Raw genomic sequence first — 6,314 nt, 5'->3', positions numbered from 1 at the left:
GCGAGTACCAATTCGTTAGAAATTCCCCCCCATAAGGATGTTTACGAAGTGTACGTATACGGTTATGTTGAAATTGTCTAATGACGGATGAAATTTTCGTGAGGCCCCCAAATTATCGAAAATCACATCAAATTCAACTGTTGTTACTTTTGATTCCGGGGTTTGAAAAATAAATTACTACTAGGATTTGTTTTTCCTCTTTCCTCTTCATTGAGAAATTTTCGAGTTATTTTTCATTCGTTTTTTTGATTGTAGGTTTTCCTGCACGACATTGTCTGTTTGTTTGCTTGCCATTGCTCGTATATGTATACCGTACGAACAATTGAGAAATTGACCTTTGTTTCGTCACGTTTTAGAGTTCGTGCCCGGCATATCATAAACAGTCGATTGTACCGGATCAAATCATCATCACGCACACTTGCAATAATCATTTCCGTTATATTTCCATTCGAATTCTTTCTTTTAATTAGTACAAAGAAACAAATAGTGTCGGTGTGTTTATTGCATTATTGTGTACACGGCACATTGAAAGTCAGAAAAATAAATATTCTACGATATCTTTAAAACTTAGTGCATTCCATGCATTAGTATTGGAGGTGATAGCGTTAGTGCTGGGCAGTAATTCAAGCGTGCACTTGGGTGTTTGGTAGTAATTTAGGTCTGCCGTCGTGGTGGTCGAGTGGTCATAGTTACGGACTCGCATCGCGAAGATCCGGGTTCAAACCTCACCGTCGCCACAGTAGTGGTTGGCTGAAGTTGGTTTTCTGCGGTTCCCAACTTGGAGGAGCAAATGCGAGCCGATCTCCCCGTTAAAATGTCTCGCCGCAGAGAGCAACGGTATAATTATTCATTCATTGCACTTCAATTACTATGAGTTGAGAAAAACTCATAGTTAAAAAAAAACTGATTGCAGATGGCAGCACTACACATAACAAGCATTACACGGAAGGTTCACTATACGTATACACACATTCCAACATGTACCAATTCGTTAGAAGTTCTGCAGAGGAATATGGACGAGGTACATGTCTGGTTTAGTAACAATTTAGGTGTTTTTTAGTTACAAATCAATGTTGCGCAATAATTTAGGTGTCCACGTCAGTGTTGGGCAGCAGTGCAAATGTGCACGTCAGTGTTTGGTAGTGATTTAGGTCTACACATCAGTGTCACTTAGTAATTTAAGTTCTCCAATATCGAAGGCTTCCCTACTTCGAGGCGCGAATTCAAGCTGTTCTTTCATTTGAAAGATTATCTCTACAGAGAGAAGGCAGTCCTTCAAGACAACGATACACACATAACATGAAAATTCAGGTATCTGCCGTTTTTCATTCGAAATATGGAAGACAGATGGGTGCATTAGAGTAGAATACGAAACACGCATTATTATGTATATTGAAGTAATTTAGCTGATGACAGTGCTACGCACTAATTTAGCTGTTCTCTCCTCAGAGAGCCGGCCTACGTGTAACATGATACATAACAAGAAAGTTCAAGCATTTACAATCTTCACTTCAGACTATGGAAGGCAGTACCAGCAAGAACACGAAACAGGCACAACTCAGACAACATAAATACGTTAGGGGCCGCACATAAACTCAGAACACACATTCCAGCATGTACCGCGCGATACGTTAGTAATTCCCGAAAGGAACGTGCATGTACTGTTAAGCAGTAGTAATTCAGCTATACATGTCAGTGTTGGACAGTAATTCAGTTGTTGTAGACGTGAGTGTTGCTCAGCAATTGATGTGTCTACGCCGGCGATTTAGGCGAACCAATGAGTGTTTGACAGTAATTTCAATCGATGCTCTTAATCATGAGTTTGTTTGTCCTAATTTGGAATTTACTATCTACTAAGAGTAAGTATTTATTAACCAATAGAATTATAGCTACAACTTTTTGATCTATTTTATAGCAATACGACCTAATGTCCTTAATTGAAACACTATCCTGGTCATATGAAAGTAAGTGACCTCAAGTAATAAATAATTAATACGTTTAATTTCGGTCTTGAAGAAGTTCGGTTCAGTAAATAAATGATGGGGGTAATTTCTCGGCATTTCTGATGCTTGAGTCCTAATGGAAGTCTGTCATGGAAATAGATTAAAAGGCCCATTTTTTCTCCCCCCCCCCCTTCTATCGTAAATAAATTCATAGCACCATCAATTCATCTGATCCAACAGTTCTGTGGCGTGAATTTATCCTGACAATAAAACGACTTTCGGGACGGACATCATATTTGGCCTCTCCCTCTATGCTTTCTCTATCTACCTACTGTCTATCTGCACTAAGTTTTCTACAATTCTTTATTTTTTCATTTTTATTTATTTATTTATTTATTTCATTTTCAATTGTTTTTATTTCTTTTTTATTAACTTGTATTTATTTTCATTTCTTTCATTTTCCGTTCATTTTTATACATTTCATTTTTTATTTATTTTAATTTGTCGCATGTTTATTCATTTTTAATTATTTTTATTTGTTTTTATTTACTTTAATTTTTGTTTAGTTTTATTTAGTTTTATTTACTTTTATAAATAATTTATTCATGTTTATTTATTTTATATTTATTCATTTTCATTTATTTAATTTTTATTATTTTGTATAGTGTTATATATATATATACACACACACACATTCGAATCGCTTTATAACGAACTCCAAGAAACCGGAGAAATAGCTTCATTATAATGAAATTTTCGTTATAAAGAAATTCCAGGGTTTTGCATTGCTCCTATGTAAACTTACCTGAGAGATTAGAAAAGTGTTTGTTAAAACGAGATTTTCAACTGTATATATATATATGGGGCCGTTCAAGTATTACGTAAGCAAATTTTTTAACCATTTTTGACCCCCCCCCGTGTCAGCAAAAGTCAGCAAAACGCTGACCCCCCCCCTCTTGTCAGCAAAAGTCAGAAAAACGCTGACACCCTCCCCCCCCTTTTCAGCAAAATTTCGTCATCAGCTCTGCCCCTCTGAATCCAACTCATATTTTCATAAAGGGTGGATGATGACGTAAGCATTATCCAAACCTCCCTCCCCCCTTGTCATCAAAAGTCAGCAAATCGGACCCCCCCCCCCACCCATCGATGATGACGTAATACTTGAACGGCCCCTATATATTTAGTATATTTTTCTCTTTTATTTTCCTTACAATATTCTTATAATTTTTTTGGGCCCTAATCGTATAGATATTGAATTTTAATGTCTTTAATGATTTTCCAGCGTTGTCATGACTGATAAGTATAGGAAAAAATTAGAAAGTAATACTAACTAAAATATTTAGTAACTAATGGGTTCTGATATGAGAACAGAGGCAGATGGATGGGGGGAAGCAAGCGAAATGCGATAATTCATGAGATTTTCGGAACTTCTATAGGATAATATTGCATCAACAAATTCAAGAAAACTTCTAAAAAAGACTAAAACCGGGACATTTTTCAAAAAAGTCGGGACAAAATGGGGGATATATGGCCACTCTGTGTTGAGACCGATTTTTTTTATATATAGCGATTTTTGTAAAATTACCCCCTCCCAACAGCGAGCTCTAGATCTGCCCTTGTATGAACAGATTACCGGATTTTTTTTTTTTTGATGATTGTACCTTGTGTGCTTGTCTTGAGCGTTATGTAGGATATTTTGATTTCCGAATTAATACTGCGGCAGCTCGGACCGGCGCTACAGAACACTCATGGCTTCGACGCCACAGAATATGAAGTCATAATCACCTAAATAACAAGGCTTTCAGCCTTTTTTGAGTAGCACAAGCACCATCTATATCCATCTTCAAAAAGAAGAGCACCCGTACGGCATTTGAAATCCCCCAGTCTCAAATTAGCATATAATGGCCGTTTTTTGAAGAAATGCAGGAAGTTCATCCATATAGTTAACCAGACTTCTTCAACCTGTTGCGCGCGAGAACCCCGTTGCTCCCTGAATCACAAGGCCGTAGCGGGGTTCGGGAAACTTGGGGGTCTGGTCCCCACCAAAATGGGGGAAAATGACCAAAAAAAAGGAAAAAGATGGCCAAATCTATTGTTCTATCACTTTGGTCCTCCTCCCCCCCCCCCCAAACGAAATTTCTGGCTACGGGCCTCTGAATCACCTAAAGGGCTCTATGCTCATGTCCAATTTCGTGCTCGTGAGCACTCTTAATCAACGTCCGGATTAAACACCTTATACAAATTGCATTTAAGGATTAAAATGATCTTGATTTTTCATGCATTCGTATCTCAAACTTGCCGTAAGGGTGCTTTGCTTTTGATGATGGGTACATGCAGTGCTCACGATTAGAAAAAAGGTTGAAGACCTCTGTAGTAGACTCTCGCCAATCTGACTCATATAAAACCAAGGTATGCCGGGTCACTGGATGGGCCGGGTTATTGAGAGTCTACTGTACCACCATACAAGAAGGCTAAGTAAGGCCTAACAACATCCAGCAAAACATCGAGAGTTCTTGGGTGCCTTATGAGCCTCGTTTGCATGGAAAAAGCTGGCGTAAAACCCGCTTCATGGTTTTTCCACCAACAATGGAAGAGCTTCACGGCAACTTCATTTGCACTTTCGGGCGGTAGATAGTGTAAAATACCGCTGTTATTAAACACCTTCGAAAGAACAAACACCGTTGAGGAATTGAAAAATGTATCGAAGGTGATTTTTTGAGTGAAATACAAATAACATGGTTGTAGCAGAGTTTCAAAATACCGTCAAAAAATATCGTTATGGAGGGGGGTTATCATATTAAAGGATATCCTAGTATCCTCTCGTATATCCTAGTAAAGTCGAGGAAATTTGGGGAAGAACAGCATTAAATGCGGAAAAACCATTTTACCCGCATTTAATGCTGTTCTTTCCCAAATTTATTCCGTTTTTTGAATTCGAATATTTCTGTAAATATTGCATCTAGAAACATGGTTTTTTTTTTGCCATCAGGAAAAAGGCAGACAACAACTTTCTATGACATGAATGTCGCTCTTCACTTGTTAATACAAGATATAAATATGCAAGATATATTGTAACAACTTTCTAAATGGAAGTTAGAGCACAGGAGGACCGTATAAACATTTAGATTTTTTTTATTCTGTTACACACTGTATTTTCATTCTCAAAACTGGTGCAGGGTAGTTTTTTGATCACCTGTTGAGAATTTTTTAAATTGCAATCATACCTCTACGAAGGCCGGTTAATGAGATACAGGCACTTGCCCTGTATATCGAGTATCGTTGCAGCGAGGTTTCACTGTATGTAAAACGACTTTTTTCTCTTACCATAAAACTTACCATAAGTAGTCCTGAGACCTCCCGCACAAAATTCACGCACAGGCACACGACTGTGAAATAATTTTGGTACTGTACGAATATGACGTTGATCACTGCAGTTGAAAAGCAAGTCAGTATAGGAGGAAAAATGACATCGCCAATGTATTAAAAAAAAAAAAAATTACATTAGGAATGCGTTTTAGGCGCATTCCTACGAAACGTGCAAGAATTGTTGTTATTCCATGTTTATTCAGGCACTCTTTATTATTCGATATACCGAAGTAGCCTACACGAATTTAATCCGAATACGCGCTGATAAGTGGTGAGCATGATAAACCCCTCTCTCTCGATGTGTTATTTTTCCTCTCCTAAAAAATATGCGGACTCAGCTTCGTATGACATAATCCTGAATTTCCAGGTAAGGCGCATATTTTATTATCTACCAATATTTAGCAATAGGTGGCTGTCGGGAACAGATATCGGGTCTTTATTACTCCACTGAACACGAATATTGTGCGTGCGTGTGTGTGGGTTTTATCTTTTTTTTTTTTTTTCTGTAAACTGGAATGGGTATTGAAATTCAGTTTTATTGCAATTTCGAGACGTTTATTATTTAGTGCAGTGACACACAACCAGCGCGTAGTCCTAGGGGGAAAAGCGTGATTCGCCATTCACGTGTAAAGTGATACACGGGTTAACGTGATGAAAAAAAAAAAAATGTTATGTTACGGCGCAATACCCAGTAAAACATTTCTTTTATAGACAAAAAACAAAAATTGTCCGCAGAAAGAAAGGGTGACCGTTAATCGGGTTTGAAGTGCATACTTCTAGTACACAACGAAATTATTATTTGGCCGTAAAATAGTTGTGACCGCATCCTTGGTGTCCATTAAAAGAGGTTTTACTGTATAGGGGGGGGGGGGGTACGCGTCTTCTGCAAATTTTAGAAAATACGTGAAAGGTCTACAACGATGTCTTTGAACCTATATTTCACTGTATCCAATTTTTTTTTATAAGTGGGCGTGACTTATCAAAACAATCAATCATCCTGTAAAA

Source organism: Pholcus phalangioides, unplaced genomic scaffold (assembly GCF_987345545.1).
Source record: "Pholcus phalangioides strain wild (caught in Gottingen) unplaced genomic scaffold, Ppha-v1.0 ptg000004l_1, whole genome shotgun sequence".
Taxonomy (NCBI): Eukaryota; Metazoa; Arthropoda; class Arachnida; order Araneae; family Pholcidae; genus Pholcus; species Pholcus phalangioides.
The sequence above is the reverse complement of the archived record's forward strand: the minus strand, read 5'-3'. Positions refer to the sequence as shown.